Genomic DNA, 19990 nt, shown 5'->3' on the forward strand with positions numbered 1-19990 from the left:
GGGGAAAATGCCCAGCACTGATGAGTGCCTGATGGACACTTGGTATCAGTGCTCACCCTGAAGAGCAGCACCCCTGTCTTCCCTCCTGCAGGGCCTGTTTTCCATGGGAAGGCTACTTTGGCAGGCCAGGCTGCTTCCACTTTCCCAACCCTGCAGATAAAGTTGTGGGGAAATGCTGTGACTCTTGTTCCTCTCCTGGTCGTGCTTGAATCCTGCTGTGTCATCATTTCCCCTGATAAGTCTGGTTACGCTGTCCTTCTCCTTGTGTGCCAGTAGAGATGCTCCCCAGGCTTCTTGTAGCAAACCCTAACTCTGCTCACCCCTGGACTATTCCTCCCTGGTCCCCAGGGACCTCCGTGTTTGTTATGTGTTTCCTTGCAGGTTTCTCCTCTATAAAAAGGGTCCTGCTGCAGGCAGGGTGTCAGACTCTTGCCGATTAGGAACTGACTTCCTGCCCTGTCCATGTGAACCATCAACTCTTCCTGTATAATCATAAAAGCTGTGTGAAGCCTGACTCCTAAATACAGGAACCTCACTCAGATGTGGCAGGCTCATGCTGAGACATTTTGATTGGCGTGTGTGTAGATGGAAATGCGAATACTTATGTTTGCATACCATTGAGTATCCAGATAAAGCCTCTGCTGTCCTATTTGTGCCCATGTTTGACCATTAGCACAGTGTGTTCAAAGCCAGACAGTGCTGTGGAACAGAGCTGTGCCAATTGGGGTGGCAGCTAGATGGGAACGTGCCCAAATGCAAGTATCTCTGCTTTTAGACTGAGACAGCAGACACAGATAAAATGCTGTGTGGGAACTGGCAGCTCCTCTCGTGTGAAACCCTCTCTCTTCCCTGATATCACATCAAGTCGCTATCAAAACATTTCAATATACAGTGCAACAAAGATGCTCTGGAAATAGTCCGTTTCTGCTCAGTTGTCACAGCTCACTTTGATTTAGACTTGCAATAAGGGAGCCTAGTCCCTTCAAAGTGAAAAATAGAAGCATTCCAGCCAGTTCTACTGTTCTCTGACCTAGGAAGAAATGTGCCTTTCTTTTCCTTTCTAAAACAAAATGTCCTCAAACTGATGCTTCCTTGCAGGACGCTGCTCATTAACTTGTGAAAATAAGATCAAATATATATGCTCCTGGGCATGGGCTTCTTTTAGCCTAGCATAGGACTATTTCTTTCTCAGTGTCAGCCCTGGCTATAAAGGAGGTTGGACTATAAGAGGATGCAACTTGCACAGCTGGGCTTGAGGGTTACCTGGTAAGTGGGAAGGCCTCCTTAGCACAACACCCTTACAGCTCAGTATTCTCAAAGCAGCTCAAATCATTAACCAAGTGTGATTCACAGGCATTAATGAATAACTTATTTGGATTGATTTGCATTTTCTTCCCTAAATTGCAGGTATTTTAATTATGTCTACAAGAGGTACTGTGGATGTTGACCCCAAAGTGCATTTTGCTCTGGATGTGGGTCAATTTTATCGACATTTACATTGAGTGAGGAGGCCACGGCCTTGGGTGGACCAACACACCAGTTCTATTAGAAACACTAACTCATTGGAAATGAGCATTTCACCTCGTGAAGGCCCACAGTAGGTTTTGTTTTGTTCTGCGCTGCAGTAACATTAAACTTCAGAGCCCTTGGTGGTTTAATTAAATGCCATTGCTGTTTTCAGGCCACTTTCAGCTGTAATTTTTGATGCAGCCTTTCTGTCTGTTCAGGTGTCTCTGTGGGCATATGAGGTCTTCTATGGAGGGAAGAGTACCTTCTTCACATCTCTATTTTTCTGTCTTCCAAGTGGGTCTTCTGTGAAATGCAGTTTTCTCATGAGGATGCGATCCCCACTAATGGCTCTTGACTTTGTAATGCCTGTCAGGAAGACCACATTTGGAGGCCATTATGAAACTCCGTCAGTCTGCTTCTAATCAAACCCTAGTTAAAGACTATGAACTCTAATGCCTCTTTTCATTCCCAAGCTGGTCTGTTCTCTCACTCCCATCTCTACTTGGGTAGTGTTGCCCGATCCCACTTTTCCAAAACTCTGAGGCTTTGGGTTTCAGCAGTGCTAGTGACTCCTTTTACTCTTTTTCCTTTCTCAATAGAAATTGAAGTTTCAGTTGCCGAGACATCGAGAAGTTCGAGAGACGCACCAGCGATGCAACTGCCCAGCAGGTAGGGGTCTGTGACTGCGGGCACCTTGGAAGGGTATTTTTTGTCTGCTTCTCTTTGAAGGCTTGTATAATGCTACGTTGTATATGAATGTAAAGTTATGCATGCTTGGGAAATGAATGTGGACAAGCATCTAACGAGTATGTACGTAAATACTGATTATGCATATGACAGAAACAGCAGGAAAACCTAGGGATATCCAGATAGTCATCTGGATAGTCAGTGGAGAAAGAAAGATGCATCCAGGGGGCAAATGTTCCCATTCACTGTAGATATCAACACTGTGGTGGGCAGAATGACTCTTAGGAGTTGTATCTTTTTGGGTAATTCGAGAAGGGTTTGAGACACATAGACTAGACCCTGTGCCAAAGCTGAATAGCTAAATTTTGGTGAGGCAAAATGCCTCTGAGCAAGGAGATTTGAATTCCTTGGTATTATACAACTATCTGAGGCATCTTGCAGAATAACAGCCTTCTCTTACAAGCACCCATATGTTAGGGTTGTTGAATGAAGTGGTCACTGAAGGTCCTACTCATAACACAGAGAAATCTTTTGGGATTGCTTAATTACATTATGTTTTTAATCATGCTAATATCAAAAGGCTCTTTGAGACACTTCTTCTCAAGTGGTTTCAATACAATAAGTGACAAATTGCTATGGAAAAAACATTTGTGAATGGCATTTCATTCCATTACTATGAATCATACAGCCTTCCTCATTGTCTTTTGGTACATTTGATTGTGCAGAAGAAATGGATGTGAAGGGTAGCCAGCACTCTTCTAAACTTGTTGAAGTTTTGGAAGATCTTGAATGTGTATAACCAAACTGAGTAGCTGAACTTCATCTCAAAAAGAAAGAGGCAGGGAAAGTTGTGCTTGAATAAGTATCTAAGGCTTGCATTTGTATTTTCTTTGGTTTCTTTCTTGGTGCCTGATGTGAAGTATTTTACAGTGTATGGCAATGTGGATGTCAGTGTGCGTTTTAGTATGGTCAGCAACTGGACACTTGCAAAAGAAGTGATAAAGGGACCTGTCTTCAGTTAAAGAAGTGATAAAAGGGTCTGTCTATAACTAGTGTTTTCTCATACTCAGTGTGTTTAGGTCTTTGTTCAAGCATGGGAGGTGCGTTCTCTTTCCAGATTAAAATGGATTCGTAAGGTAGATTGCAAAAGCAACATGTAAAGCTCTACAGGTTTGGGATGGAAGAGAACTAAAATCTAGGATCCAGATTGGCATAACAATGGGAAATGTCCCCTTAAACAACGGGAACCATTTTGGTTCAAATTTAAAAGACCTTGTGAATTAAAAGTCTTCTCCACTTCTCCAAAGATGGATCAAAACTGCATTCAGCTGTTGTGGCAGGTGAGGTCTTGGTTGGCTGTGAGCAGTGCAGAAATGAAGGTACCTTTGGCCAGCTGTAGTCCCATCTCAGATATTTTACTGTGGGATGTTTCCCTTCGGTCTCTGTGCCAAGACCTTGGGAATCTTCTTCCCCATTGCATTTTTTTGTGTCCATATGCCCTGAGGACCAGACAGTGTGATTCTTCTGAGACATTCAGAAGCGTTAAGATGTTGCAAGACTTGGCACGTGAGTACTGCTTCTCACCGGCCTACTCCACCACCTATAAACAAGCACGCATCATGTTCCTTACCAAAAATAAATGTTTATCAGAAGTGACATTTCAGTACATCCCTAATTCTGAGTAAGGTCTCTGTGCAGCAAGAAGGGGAAAAGGAAGACAAGTTCATCTGCTGAGCTGTTCAGGATGTGGAGGTTCTGGGCAGGGTCACCCGTTGCCATAGGAGAGCTTCAGGACATGAGAGTCTGAGAATGTAAATGGTTTAGGAAAGCTGGGAACAGGGGAGCAAGAAGGCTGTGAAGTGTGTGACTGTGCCTTGGCTATCTGAGTTCACACGATAAGGACCGTAAGAATAACACGGTCAGGAAAACAGCACAGCTGTATTTATAGCAAACGATAAGGAAATATATGTTTCCTTCAGCTGGGAAGCTGGTACTTCAGATCACTTGGTCTGGGACTGGGCGTTACTACCTGTGAGCAAGATGTTGCTCTGTGGCATTGTGTTTTCCAGTTCAGAGGTTACACTGGGCTTCTCCACCGCTCTGGGGAAGCTTCATGCAGGTTAGGAAAAGGCTCTGAAGCCTCAATGACAGCAGTAACTGTACTGAATTGGCAGCAGGGCCAGATGTAGGTGGGGATCTTTGCACAGGGGCAATACTTGTGGGATTTTGGTGGGACCTGGGTCTGATTTCTTGGACAGAGCCTTCCCTTGTAGCTTTTGTTTATGTGAGAGAAGTGTTTCTGTTCCACTTGGGGTCCGGGAATGGCTGAGAGTTCAGGGCAGCTACCTGAGTTTTGGAGGAGCTGCTTGTGACCTCCCTTGATTTCTGCCACAGAATAACATCGTAATGAAATGCTGTGAGGGAAAAGCATTGTGTTTGAGTTTGACAGAGTGAAACACTGATCCTTACCAGTCTGATCCAGACCCAGTCACAGTACAGACCTTGTCTGCCTGGACAGACTCAAACAGCCAAAGATTACTACCAAGACCCTCTCCCACAGCCTTCCTGGTGGAGGTGGGCGCCTGTGTATTTTATATACTGTGACTCTTTTTATTAGACCTTTCCCATCTTTCTCTCTTCAGCTCCTATTTTCACAGTCCCCACGTGGCTGTTTTTCACTCTGCTGGCTCTCTGCTCCAGTCTTCAATATCCCTTAAAAAAATAAAGGGCTGGCTCCTTTCCCTCTGCCTCCGCACTGCTTGTTTTGGTCCGGTTTCTCCTTAGGCAGGTTGGGAGCCTGCAGTGCTGGAGGCGGTCAGCTGCACAGGCGGGGAAACAACTCAGAGGGATGACAAATGGCTTTTCCATCCCTCCCAGGGCACAGAAGGGACGTGGGCTTGGGGAGATGGTGGCTCTGGCCCTTCAGCTCCTGGGAATGGTTGCTCAGCCCCAGTGCAGCTTGGTGTGCTTTCTAGTGCTAGAGGGGTCTGTCTCATGCAGGCAGGGGGCAGCTGTGGGGGTTTTGGTGTTGTCTGTGAACTGAGGTCCTCTTGGGAATGTCTTTGGGTCTGGGCAAGGGAACACCCTTTGGGTGTTTCTTCTTGCACAGTGCCTCACCTGTGTCCCCTATTGCCTGCCCCAGACTCTTGGCTGCTCTCTTCAGCTCTGATTGGCCGTTCAGTATTACTAGTAGTAGCCACTGCAACTCAGAATGTTGCTACGTTTACCTTGTAAGGTGGCTGGTGAAAGCAGAGGTGCAGTGGTGGCCCCAGAGGTGACCTGGGGCTGTGTAATGCATGGCATGCACACTTGGTCCAAGCATCCTGCTTGCCCCAGGAGGCGGCCAGCAAGAACTGTTGCAGGGCTGTGGTGGGGCCTTGGCTCCCACCCAGGACGTGTCACCCAGTGCCGGCAAGGCCAGCTGGCAGGAGGCGGCAGGATTTCCCACGTCCTGACCCCTGCCTGGCCCGGCAAAGGGAGGAAACATTGGGAAGGGCACGACCGGGTCTGGCGGATGTGGATGGTGGGGATGGGGTCTGATCCTGGGCAGGGCGGGATAAGCACCATCACAGCACCCAAGCAGGATTTTGGAGCCCTGGTTTGGAGTGAAAAGGTCACTCCATGGCTATTTAAATGCCAGGGGCTACAAGCTGAGTCGGTGGCTCTGACTCTGAGCCAAGAGAAACATGAGGCAGGAGCGGATAATGAAACACTCAGCCTCACAGCCCCTCTGTCAAGAGGTGTGTTTGAGGCGCTGTGTTTTTGTTTGACCAGTTTTCAGGATGATAAGTCAGCAGTTTTCTGTGCTGGCTACGCATAGGATGTTCTGGACTGTAAGGCAATCCTTTTTGTGCTTTAAAAATGTCTAAATGCAGCTTATTAACAACCTTGCAGGCAAAAAAAAAAGAAAAAAAAAGAGAGAGAGAATGGAACTTTATGCATGGCTTCTTTCCCTGAATATTCCAGCAAAGTCCTTGTGAGCAGGCTGCTAGTGAGCTGAGCTCTGGGGGGAGCACTGTGGCTGAGCATCCAGCAGTGGCTGGAGCAGCACATTGCTGCATCAGAAAGTGCCGTTAGCTGGCATAGCACCCCACGGTGCAGCACATCTGGAAGCAAAGTTGCAGCATCATCATTGCTTGAAATACTTCTGCTCTTTCTCCCTCCTTTTTAGGAATTCTCACTGGGAATTCTATTATTCCCTGAAATTTAACTGTGTTCCCCCATCCACATTTTTCTGGCCCTCCAGAGTATACACACACTTCAGCCTCGAAGGTCGCTCATGCGCCATGGCCTGCTGGCTGTATTTTGGGTTGGGGTTTGTTTGGTTTAGGCATACTGTTGTTTCATTTGTTTTGAAGATGCAAACCACACAATGAATTCCACAGATTCTAAGAGCAGTTATGAATAGATGGGGATGAACGACTCAGAAAAAAACAAACAAACAGTTTGTTTGGTTGGCTAACTCTCTTTCTCAGAACATGTAGGCAGCTGTGCTCTTACACAACCGCCTGGGGCAGATCGAGGCCTCACCTCACCTGGAGCTTACTGCATCCACTACTAAGGGATGGTAACAGGGAGCAAGGATGCTCCTTGTTCTCCTAAGCATCAGCTCATCCTGCTTAGTCTGCATTTGGGATGTAAAGTGGCTTGATTCAGGTTTAAATGATTTTAGCGAACCTGCTGTTGTGGGCTCACATGAGCATTTAATACAGCTGAAAGTGTTGTTCAGACTGGAAGGCAATTGGAGTACAAGTGCACCCTGATGCTGCTGTCACTCAGTGCAGCTGGGAGGGGAGGAACCACTGCCTTCCCTCTTTGTCTAGCAGATGTTTAGAAACAGAGGTGATGCAGTCAAAAGAGATGGTGCTGAAGTGCAATGATGGACACAGGTGCTCTGCAAGAAGGTGGCCTGTTTATTTGGACCCATATTCTTGTTTGTGTAATTCCCCATTGCTATGTTTGAGCCTGTCTCCTGGGTGCCCCTGGGCTCCTCTCTTGACCCTCTGCTACTGGAGGACTGCATTTGTAAGAGGAATCTGTCCCACTGTGACCTTTACTGTCCCTTTGCTGCCACAGACATCCAAATAATGGGCCTGGTGGGGATTGGCACCCTTCATTCAGACCAGGGCCCAGCAGGTTGCCTGCAGGGCACCCAGGGTTCATGTGGATGGCTGCAGCAGAGAGCTTCTGCATATTTGATGGGTTTGTGTACAGATGTTTGGTGGAAGTGTTTACACCATTGCGTGCCTGTGCTTGCAATGTATATGGTACATATGGGCATAAATCAGTGCAGCGACAAAGCAAGGCAAAGACATCCCAGATGGCTGGGGAAACCCAAGGAGTGCATTGCGCTGCTACTGTACTCGAGAGCTTTGATTCAGTGTGAGCGCTACTGGGGTGGAGGAGTTTTCCCAGGCCTGGGCTGCGTGCACATGGCCGGGCTGGTTTGCGTCAGCCACTGACGCATGTCCGGGCCCTGAGATGCTGGTCTCACGTGTGCTGCCCATCCCGACAGCTTTGTGGTGATGGGAGGAATGAGGGCAAGTTGTGCCGTCCGCCAGGCTCAACGACGGGGCACTTGCGCAAAGCATGGGTGCCTGCCAGCCCACGAGGAGCACCAAAAATACCCAGGATGGGCCAAAGGGGATGTTGCAGGTGCCAAGTGGCTCGCTCCAAAATTGTTTGCAAGGGGACTTTGCACTGATGCCAGTGTTAGCTGCTGCTGCATGCTTAATGGCGACGGGGAGGTACAAAGCAGGCTGCTGGTGGTGGGGATGGCCCTGCTTGGGATCCAGGCAGGGAGCAGGGTTTTGCAGAGGGGACACAGGGAGCCCTCTTCTGTGAGATGTCAGGTGATACCTGATTCCTTCTCCGCTCTTCCGGGCATCTGCTTGTGTCTTCACAGCCATGGGGAAAGAGCGAGTCTGATGTGTCTGTGCCCAAAAGGTGTCCCAGGGTGTAGATCAACAGGAAGAGCAGCGGGGTGGCTTTCCTCCACCCAGATCAACTTTCAGCCTCTGTGCCAGGCTGTGGGGCCGCAGGTACAGCTGATGGGGCCTGGGGAGAAGTTTAAAAAGGAGAGGTTGCATCATGCAGGGCTGGGACGCTTTGGGAGGCAGAGCTGGTAGAGGCAGAAACCTCATCTGCTAAACACATACCACTCGCCCCCCCACCCGGGGAACATTCAATCCTCCCTTTGATGGACGTCCAAGAAAATACTTCTTCCACATCCTAAACTTGTTAGCACCAGTTAATCATCTTAACCTTTCCCCCCCCCCAAACGCACACTCCAATGAGTTTCCCATCGCTGGCAGCCATTAAAGATGCAGCAATGCTTTTCACACAGGCAAGTGTAATTAATAAACATTAATTATTAATCATCCTGGCTGTCCCTCAGGTAGGAGAGCAGAAGCTCATGTGTTGTGAAGTGTTGGAGCCACTTCAAAGTGACTGCCCAGTGCATCGTTTTGAGGGGAGATGCTCCTGATACAGCTCTTCTCGTCTAGGAACTGGACCAAACCTTGTGACTGAGCTCCTGCACTGGATCAGGGCTCCACTGGGGCTGTAGAGGTGAGCAAAGTGAGGAACCTCAGCTCCATGGTGTGGTTCTCTCCTCTCAACTCCTGGAAAATGACTATAGGGTGTTGGCAGGCAGTACCATAGGTGTGATGCTTGGTACCAGCACTTTCTGCTGCTGGATATCCCAGCTGCATCACTGAGTGATTGAATGCACTTTACGCAGGGATGTGTCCTCTCTGCAGGGACAGCTCAGTGGCCCTGTGCTCTCATACAGATTCCCCTGCACCAGCCCCTGTATAATCCCTAGCTCAGAGGTCTCTCTTGCTCACATACTCTCTGATGGGCTTACCATAGCTCACACCCTGCTTTCCTGGCATGCTGCTCTGCTCTATGCTTCTTCTTTGACGTTTGTGAGCATTGTGAAACATTAGCCCTGGAAAACATGTGTCTGCATTGGAGCAGCGCTTTGATGCGTCCCATGTTTAGCGTCACAAAATGCCAGCAACATGACAATTGGAGGGCTGAAGAGACACGCTCATAAGAAGGGTCTGTGCTGCACAGGTGGTGCAGCTATGACACCGTGTCACAGCTGCCTTCCCCACTGGAGCTGAAGGGTGGCCTGCTAACACCCTGGCTGTCAGGTGCTGCTAACTGGGCCACTTCATATCATCTGGCTATTTCTCTCATTTCCCATCTGGAAATACCCTTGCCTTTGATGCAGTTCCCCAGACAGCTCCTTTTTCAGATGTAGAACTGACCCCTCAGTTTATCCATCCACTCTGTGATGCCTGTGGCTCTGGTTGGGTGGTGATGAGCCCTTTGATGGTGCCCTCTTCTTGTGTGTGGGCATTCAAGAGGCAGTCTCCTTGCAGAGCCTCCTTGGACTGTTTCACCCCATTCCCCAAATGTGTCTGCTCTCCTGTCCTGCTCCGACCCAGCTGCTGAGGCTTGCTGTCTGCTCCTTCTTCATGCAATGTCTTGGGTGAGCAGCATCGTGGCCGGACCACGCAGAGGGGAGGTAATTAAATTAGCATATCCCCCAGGGAGGGAGCTGATTAACAGCACATTTTCCCCATGCCGGGGGGGCTGAAGCACACACGAACAGTCTCAATCCATTGCTTGCTTCACTCCCCTCCCTTAGGATGTCTGGCTTTTTCTTTATTTTTTTTTTCTTTTCTTTTTTTTTTTTTTTTCTTCTTCTTTTTTTTTTTTTTTTTTTTTTTTCTTAATCCTTTATTTCAAAGAAAAGATGAAGATTATATCAACCAAACTGGAATTTGAACTGACAGTGCTTTGTGTGCGGGACTTGTTTATTGTGATTTGGTATTGCTCTGGGCAGCACGCGCGCTAGATGGGGACCACCCAGTGATCCCATCCACGTCAGCTCCTCTCATTATGTGGACGAGCCAGCAGCAGGTAGAAGGGTCTTGAGGATGTGGGCTGTGCTTTACTTTGGGAAGGGGTCCTTCTGAGGGCTGACCCAGTACTGGGATGCCGCCAGATCCCTATAGTTGCTCTTTGCTTGTCTTCCTCCATCATCAACTGCTGCTGTCTGGAGGAAGAGATGTAGCTGGAGGCGGCAGCAGCTGCTGGGAGTTGTGTGTTGGCCCTTTCCCTAACAGAGCTGCAGCACACAATGGGTTGGGTTGTTTGTTTGGTTTTTTTTTGGCCTTTTAAATTTACTTTTAAAATATTAGCTCCTTAGTAGAAGGGTTTTGGCAGCAGAAGGGAAGTAGTCATGTCTCCCCAAAAGGTAGCCTACAGGTTAACTCCGCCATCAATGCTACTGTGTGTGACATGAAAAGATTGAGCCTTTAAGAGTGCACTGCGCTCATGGGTCTGTGGCACAACCTGAGGAGTTACTGTGATGTTGTGAAGCTCTGTTTGGCATCTTGAGTGCGGTATGATTTAACTTGCTGTTAAAAACAGAAGGAAAGGCTAACTGGAAAGAAATATGTTTTTTGGAAAGATGTTATAACTTGCTGCTCAGTTCACTGCCTGTTTGTGTGTGTGTGTGTTGATTTTCTCTTTTGCTCACAGATGACACTTATGGCAAATGGTTTGGGTTTAGTTGTTTTTGTTTGGGGGGGGGGGAGTGGGCAGGAAGAAACAGTAGGAAATGGGAGCTGTTGACTGGCTTGTGACTTCTTGTCCTGAATTTCAAAGGCATCCCGGATGGGTTACCGTCTTCTGCCACCACGTTAACCTGGCTTTTGATGGGAAGGGGTCCTGGAGTTTTTGGGAAGATGGTGAGAAGTAGTTCTCAGGTCCTTTAGGAAGGGGAATTACAGCTGTATGACTCTTGGATCAAGGGGTGGTGTGGGACATGCTCTGTCCTTGGACTGTGTGGTCCATCGTGCATTCAGCCATTGGCTTTCTTCCAAGTTATTTTTTCTCTTCTCCAGGGGGAAATATCTCATTTTTCCATCTTCATTGCTTTCTTTTCTTTTTGAAATTATCAAGAAGCTGCCTTAAAGTATAGGGACTTATATGATAAAGAAGAATTATTTTTGGCCTCAAGATGGAGGCCCTGACGGGTATATGCAGCCCCTGGGTAACAAAACCTATGTAGAGTTTAGCAGATTTATTTGTTAGATTTGTGAGAATGAGAAGATGATGGAATACACTGCTTTCTTGAGTGTGGCAGAGAGTTGGTTGGGAGCTGTTGTTTGGTTGTTTTGGTTTTTTTTGCCTTTCCAGTCCTGTGGCTCTGTCTATAACACAAGCTGTGCAACACATCTGATTTGGGCACTGGAGGTTCTATGGATGGGATCTGCATGCCAGTTCATTCTAGGCAGGGAAAGTCATGAATCCCTTTATTGCTGTTAGCCAGCATGGGTTGTCTCCATCTGTGTGAGCTGCTCCAGCCTGCTTCCTGTGAGGCAGAGCCCTGCGCAGGGGTAGGAGCCAAGCTAAGCAAACCTTTCAGAGTCTGAGGTGTGCTAAGAAAGTGTTAACTAGATTTGAATGAATGAATGGGTACCCTCCTCTTCCTGTGCAATAAAACATGCTGTGCAAACCCGCTTGGGCTTAGAAACCCTGCCACATTTTTCCTTTTGAAAGGACTAGCATCAGCCCTGCTCTCCTCCACATGCTCTGTTTGGAAACAAGGCAGCACATCAGGAAAGAGCCCGAAGGAAGAATTTATGGTGTCTTTAATTAGTCAGTTTGTTCCATCCTTGAAGAAGAGGATAACGAGCGTCAGGGATGTATTGCTGGCCTCTGGAGGAAGAGCACTGTGGCTAGGCTTATGTCCAACTGCTGATAGGGTAATTAGTGGTAACTGGGAGCTATCAATCAACTTGGGTGGAAAAAACGTCTCAGTTAAAGGAAAGACCCTCCCAAACATTTTTATAACTCAAAAGGGTGTGAGACAAGATCTGGAAGATGGAACTGGCAGTCCACAAGGTATTTGAGGAAGGAATCTATTATAAATAAGATAAATGGAACACAATAGTCTTTTGTTCCTTCCCGAGTAGGTGACAGAATTTGCTGTTACAAAAGTTGCAAAATATTTTGGAAGGAGGAAGGAAGAAGAAAAGAGTTAGCAGATGGAGAAGAGAGAAGAAAAACAAGAATGGAAGAAAAAATAGCAGCAGCGCGTTAAAATCAACTACTAATTGTAAAAATGACGTAGGAGGAAAATCCATGAAATCTGACACGTGAAACGCATCATTTGCATTTTAAGTGATGGATTTAAATAATCATTAGCTGTAGCGAGTTCCAAATTTCTGCTGTTCCCAGACAACCGCATTACGAGAGAGATTTTCAGCAGGAAGTAAAAGTGCAGTGGATTTTGTTTTTCTCTTTACCCAGCCATGGTTTCCTTTGTCCAGTTCTTCCTTGTGGTTCTAATTCTGCAGCTCACTGGGGAGTGGAACTTGTACAGGGACCAACCAAGCAGAGAAGAAGCAGTCAGCATCTTGGTGGAGGAGTTTCAGATCTTCTGAATAACCAGAAGCAATTTCCAAACCAGGTTGGAGCTTTCAGACACCATCTTCCATGTTCCTGGTGTGGAATAGGATGTGTTAGAGGATGTGATGGATATGGAGTGGTAGCTGCAAAAAGGCTGTCAAACATCTACTCTGCCAGGAGTAGGATTTCATTGGGCTGGTAGCTTTTTGCATTGGATGTCTTCAGACTACAAGTTGTGAGGTGCTCAATCAAGTGTCCAGTTCTTTGAGATGGACTTCAAAGGTGCAGAAGGAGCAAGAGAAGTGTGGTAGGGCTCCTGGGGAAGGATTTGAGGAGTTAATAGTCTGAAGCATGTGCTGAAACCATCCTGGTTTAAAGGATATAGGAAGGAATCAGCAAAAGAAAATCACAAACTCCTCAGTCAGCTGGGATTTATGACAGAAGAAAGTGAAGCTGGAAGGATTTGAATTAAATGAGTATGCAAGAAGAAAACCTGAAAGCACAGTATATGGTAGGACTATCAGGGACACCAAAAATGTAGAGAAGTTCATGGTAAGTGAGGAGACCTTCTGCAGTGAAGCAGGAAAGTGGACAATAGACACAAGGACATCAGGCAAAGGCAGTGTCAGGAAGAAACTCGCTTTCCCTCTGTGACTAATTGCTCATGGATGAGGTATGTTGACACCATGTCTTATGCCTTTGCCCAGGCTTCTGCCACTGACTTAGGCAGCAAGCCGATGAGAATGACCGGAGGTCCAGGAAATGTGGATGCTGCAGAGGAACTGGAAAAATTAGGTTTTGTTTAGTCTGAAGACAAGAGAAAACTAGTGGGAGCAGGACAGCAGACTTCAAACATGTAAAAGGTGACCGCAAAGAGGAGAGAAATAAAACAAGTCTGTTCTTCAAGCCTGCTGTACACCAGAGAGATCATCAGTTGGCTTAAACAACACTGGAAATTTTGGGTAGCCTCTAAGAAAGATAATAAATATGGCCTTATGAATCAGGGCATGAGTATTCCCTGGACTGGATCATGAGGCAAGAGTGTGGAGTTTCCGTCTGCAGAGAGACAGGAGCAGGTTAGAGAAATATTTGCCCAAATGGGATAGGTAGAGACTATTTTCCTCTGGTTGCTTTGAAGATGTTCCCTTCTCGATTTCATGTCCCTCTCATTCCCCAGGAATCTTTTCATCTCTGTTTGGTTTGCCTGAGGGAGGCAGGAGGGGAAGAGAAATGGGACAGTTGAGAGCTGTGGATTTCATCTGGCAGTTTGCAGGACCCCAAGGGCACACCAGCTCTTTGGCAGAAGGCGGTGAAGCACAGCGAGCCTGCTGCCATCCGGTTTTAATTTACCATCCAGGGGCCTGCACTGCTACTGGAAAACCCAGAGGGGGCCTCCAGATCCCAAGAGAGAAAACCCACTGATAGCGCTGACCCCGAGGGCCCTTCCCAATCCTGTTTTCTTCTCTTTCTGTGGTGCTAAGTGTTTCAGCATGGCAGCACAAACACGATTGTTTGCTGCTTGGAAAGAGCAAATTGACCCAGGAATGCCTGCCTGAAGCAAGTATTGTTCTGCCCCTCTCCAGCCATCCCTCTGCGTATGGTGACAGTGCCAGAGGTGCTCTGCTTGCCTTGGGTGCAGCCATAGAAGCTGTGGTCCAGCTGCTCTTGGCCCTTTCCCTTTGTTTTCACAAGGGACGCTCACCGATGTTTGTCAGAGTGTTTCTGTTTCTGATCACTCACCTGTGAGCACTTTACTCTGCCTAACAGGCTTGCTGTGGATGGGCCAGGTTTTCCTATTCTGGCTCTGGAGGCGCATTTGGCTCCTGTTGTGCCTTTAGGCATTTCTTAAAATACGTGGATGTTCAGAGATGCAGTTTGAATCTGTGACTTAACTTCACTATTAGGCTCTCTCTCCTGTTTTTGCAACTGCTGTTAAATCATCTTAATTTCTCCATGAGAAATTAATTAGTTGTTTCTCCTCCTTGCTGCTCACTTTTGACATGATCTTCTCTCTGGCTCTCTGTCTGATGGTTCCACCTGGTCTGGAGCTGGTGGTGATGCATGGGGATGCTCAGAGTGCCTGAGCAGTGACTTCTATCCTCAACAGCTGCTGATATCAACTGTTGAGGCTCGGTGATGTCATGGGTTTGATTTCGGAGGCGAGGTTGAGTGACTGGCATAACCTGGTGCTGCAGCTTAGCGTTGGTCACATTTTTTGGCAGAGAGATCCTGATAGCCTTTTTGCTGTCCAGCATTGCTGTGGTTCTTTGAAAAACCTCCTGCCTTGCTGCATGGAGCCTTTCTGGTGACAGGGCTTGGCCTTTGGCAGAGGCTGAAGCTCTCTGGAGGGAGTTTTACACATAGATAGCTGACATTACCTGAAGCAACTTTTCTGGGGGCCGTGCTTTGGGAAATCACTGCTGATAAAATGTTTTCAGTTATGAAGCTTTCCGTTGTTTTAATTTAACTTAGAGCTAAGATTACTGAATCATGGCAAGTATTTCCATTGTTACCAGGCAGGCATGTGGGATTTTGCTTTTTGTTTGCAGCGCTTTCAGGAGGTAATGCTCCCTCCACCTTCTCTTGAATGATTTGTCCTTTGATGGAAGCAAAGATACCTCCGAGAGACTATGAGAACTCCTCCAGGCTTTAAAACTGCTCTATGGCCAGTCTTCAAAACAGGCAGAATCCACCATCCATTCTCTATGGACCCAGCTGGGATCTGCCTGCTCAAAAATGGGGCTGTGCTGCTAAGAGGGGCTTTCTGCTCCAGGTAGGGTTGTGCTAGGGCTGCTGACATTTTAATCAGCATTTCATAACTGATTGCCTGGCCACAACTGTCTTGTTATCAATTAACAGTCCTGAATGTCAGGAAGTAACTGTATCTCTCTAACTCGCTATGGCTTCCTTCTGGCCCTGGAAGTGGCTGGATTTCCTCACAGGGATGGATTACATGTTTACATCTCCTCTCCTGCTGCTGTGTGTAGTGAGGATGATTCAAGGAAGCAATGACAGTCTCTTTATGTTTATTCCCTACCCTCCTTATATTGTTTGTGCTGTGGAGTAGAAAGAAATTCCTCATATGTGGGGAATATTCCTCATGTTTGGAGCAAGCTGAAAGACGCCTACATTGTAGACTGACTGCAAGAAGCCAGAGGAACAAAAATTTAGCATCAGCATTTTAGAGTGTTTTAAGAATGGCCACTTTTCCAGATGTTGGGAAATGCCCTTAAATGGATGGAATATTTTCAGTGATCCTATCAGCCTGGAGAGAACTGCTGGGAGATATCTCTGCCATCAGCAGGAAGGTCTCACACCACGCTGACCCACTCTAATGCTGTCCGGCTTTTAAGATGCAGTGTACTGGGATGTGGGACTTTCCAGATTAGGATAAATATGACCCACTTACAAAACTAAGCATCTGGGCCCAAAGAGACTGCACCCTCTTTTTCACTCTCTTTGTGTGGCTGAGGGAAAAGGAGTCATTGCAGTTTTGCTTTAGATAAGAACCACTGAACGTGAGGCCATGAGGAAGGACAAGTGAGTGGAGGGCTCTGTGGTACAGTTCCACAGCTCACTGCAGGCACGTCTCCTCTGTATGTGCAGTATGGTGAGCTGCAGACCGTGCTGACCCTTTTACCTGCTCGGCCTACAGGAAAGGCAAAGCTTCTATAAAGAGATTTTCTATCTGCCTAAAAACCAGTGCAGTAGAAAAGGGGCGATGCAGATGGTGCTAATTTCCAGAGGCTATATGTTTGGAGGGACCCCAGCTACCCACATAAGAACTCCTTGTTTTTCGAATGTTCCTTTTCAGAGGTGCTTTGGAGGTCTCTTTGCAGGAGGCTGGCTGCTTCCTCCCACTTGTCCACTCCCAACACGTTTGCTCCATCCCATCCCTCTGTCCCCTGCTGCTTGATAAGTGCTGCTGCAGCTGGACAAACAGCCATCACTTACAGCCCTCCTGTGCCTTTCAGCCTGCCTGCTGCAGTCTATTGGTTGTGGTGCAGCCGTTGCACCAGCACCGGGAGTGCTCTGGCCTTGGCAAGGTGGGCTTCAAAATACAGTGACTCTGTTGTGAATGCTGCGGTTCACCTTGCTTTTTCTAAGCACCTGTGTAGTTTGGTCACTTTCAGAAGCATCACAGGCAGCCTGTGGAGCTTTGCTGAGCTGTGCCCAGGTGTTCAAAGGCTCTTGCTTGGTTTTGTAGCTCTGCTCGTAAGGGTAGTAGGAGCAGAGGCATGAAGGTCCCCTCCCACCTTACTCGCTTTTTTTCTCCAGTGTGCATTAAACTACTTGTTATAGTAAAGCACAAGCCTCTTTAGAAGCTCTGCTCAACCTTTGTGTTAATCACTGTGGCAGAACATGATAAATCCACCTTGCTGAAGCATTATGTCAATTTGTAAAATCCCTGGTGCCTCTTCCTTCCTCCTTCTCTACCCTATGTTGCCTTTAGGAGTGAATGCAGGGCTTTGCTTTCTTTTCATTTGAAGCTCAGTCCCTGGATGGTCCCTATGACTGAGTTACTGCAGCCAAAGCCGCGTCCCTGCAGCTCACAGATGCGTGTTTATACAAGACTGTGCAGCCCCTCTTTGTGTAGCCATTAATTTTATAGAGGGCATATAACAAAGATGAGCCTCCAGTATGCCTCCAGCCTTTGATCTGCGTGGGGTGCATGGCCCGACGGGCCCAGAGCTGCCGGCACCGCTGATTTACTCTGCTCTCTGGACACAGCTTCTGGTGCAGACAGAAGCTCATGTTTTCTCTCAGCAGTAATTCAGTACCATTGTTGGCTGTGCTGCTGTCGGGCTGTATTTGGTATGGAAGGGCAGGGGTAGCTCAGGGTTTGTTTGCCGCTAATGTTAACTAAGCAGTTTGGTTCACGCAACCCACAGGTGCCCCAAAGCCTCGCAGACGGGTAGGCAGATTATTAAGGGTCTATACTGTTGCTAATGGAAATAAAGTCCGTGTATTGGCAGGCAGTAAGCAGTGACCTTGTGGCAGGGTGCTCGCTCCGAAACAAAATATCTCCAAAGCACTTCTCTCACAGAAGAACCTCATTGTCATCCAAGCCAAAGTAAAAAAAAAAGTATATATTATTTTTTTTCTTCGAGTCTGGCAGAAATTGAGATTCCTGGATCTGAGTCTGACCTTGCCCTCCTAAATGACCTCTGGTCAGACACTCCTTTATTGTTTAGATGTGACACACAGGGTAGGACAGTGACCGGCGCCAATGCTGGCAGCAGGCAATTCCTGATCAACCAAGTCCAGTGCCCACTGAGCTCCTGTCCTAAATTTGGGTAGAGTTGTTCTCATTTTGGGTTGTTGAGCCTTCTGGTTCAGCCCTAGCTATGTTGATCATCATCCACATGCTTAACTCTTACATTTATTTTGTCCTAACAGAAGGGTACCCTTTTTTGGATCAGCCTAGATGAAAGCTGAGCACAAGGCTAAAAACATCGTTTGATTGTTCAGTTTTAGGTTACTGAAGCTAGATAGCCAAACTGCTTGCTAGTATCGTATTAAACGAGACTTTTCCAACACAGAAAATGCTTGTTCATGTAAAGTCTCCTGTACTTTATGGATGTTCATCCAAGGGCATTTTCAGGATGAGGACGTATTCTGCAGGTGTTCGCCATGACATCTACGCTCTGTGCAAAGTAGGGGTTGCTGCCTGTTATCTGTCAGCTTGCCTGTTATACTGCTTAGTTTTACCTTTTGGCACTTGATGTGGAGTCAGAATTAAGAAAAAAAGGGGGGGGGGGGGGGGGGAGGGGGAAGAGTGTCTAGGAAGTATGGAAAATGTAGAAACCCCTGACAGTTGTATTGTGTGTCTCACTTCTCCCACAGAGAGGAAACCACAAAACAGTGAGTCCAGGGGTTTCTTTCCGCACACAATATCTGTCAGGGTTTTGAGGAAATTTCTGGGAACCGATGAAAGAAGTGTGCTGTTTAAGCCCTCGTCTATATGGTACAGTATAGAGGGAGGTGCAGTGCTCCACACTGGCAGCTTCTGCAAGGCTTTCCAATCTAAAATAAACCCATAGGTTTTGAGGGGATCTTTTCCAAGAGGGCAGGTTGCCTCCTATGGGAACAGAAGCAAAGGGACCAACAATAAGCGTACAGCCTGACTTACAACCTTCCCAACATGGGGCTTTCTGGGGCTGCCCTGTACTTGTGGTGACTGGTGAGCAATGCTGCTAATTGTGTGAATACCTTAATTAAAGACCAGGGCCGTGGTTGGAAGTGCATCAGGAAACGGGAATAACATGAGTATCATTCCCAAAAGACAGTAACAGTATGTTTATTTAGCCATTCTTCTTAGGATTTACTGCATTAAAAATTAATTCCTGATGGGTTTTTTTCTTTTTTTCTTCCTGTGTTTCAGGTCCACCTGTAAGTACTGAAGGTCTATGGTGTAAAAGCTACAAACGTGGTTTGTGGGGCATGAACTGGCAGTCTCCAGTCTGTGGTGTTCACCTTGGGATTGCACAAACAGCAAGTACTGTGGGTGCTCAGGAGCTGTGTCGGGATGGAATTGTTCTTTGCTATGTCACAACTTCTGAGAGTGAGACAAAGGGATTGCAGGGCTGGGGACAAAGCAAATGCAGGAGCTCAGAAATCCGTGTGTTAGCACTTGGCCCCACATACCCCAGGGGGATCAGCTGCATGTGCTTCACATGCATTGGATGCCACACGCCGAACGAGACATGTTTGTGAAAAACGGAAAGACAGATCGCAAACACATGGCGTGAGCTGAGCTGTAGGGACTTGCTTGCTGCTATCACCCGGGTTTGCTGAACTGCTGGGCCTTCAAGTGTAGCTGGGTAACTATCAATTTCAGAGGGAGAAGTGTGTTGACAGCTTCCTTTTCGAATGTTAGCTAATGCAAAACCTCAACGCAGATGATTTAGGCTTCAGGAAAACAGCTAGGTTATTGCAGAAGTTTTCTTACTGCTATTAAGAGACCCACAGTGAATCAGAAGTAATGCAAGGAATGGGGCCATGTATCAACATCTCTCAGGATTATAAAGAAACGTTATATTGTCTCTAGCGTAGTCCTTCCAGAGGAAATGGCTTATATTCACGTACAATAGAGCAACTATACTTGGTTTGTATGAAGGAACATGAGAAGTTAAACATACGGTAGTCATCTTTTGTCTGTTCTTGCAAAAATGTCTTAAACAGTTTGCAGATGACGTTCCGAGGAGAAGTAGTTGCTGCACAACCTATTTTCCCTTCTCATCAAGTCAAAATGCTGTAGACTGGACTCCCACAGATATATGAGCACAGTCCCTTTTAATGGCAGCAATCTTCCAAAAAGTTGCACCTTCCACGCCAGAAGGTCTGAAAGTATTTTACA

The sequence above is a fragment of the Excalfactoria chinensis genome, chromosome 6 (genome assembly GCF_039878825.1).
Source record: "Excalfactoria chinensis isolate bCotChi1 chromosome 6, bCotChi1.hap2, whole genome shotgun sequence".
NCBI classification, from domain to species: domain Eukaryota; kingdom Metazoa; phylum Chordata; class Aves; order Galliformes; family Phasianidae; genus Excalfactoria; species Excalfactoria chinensis.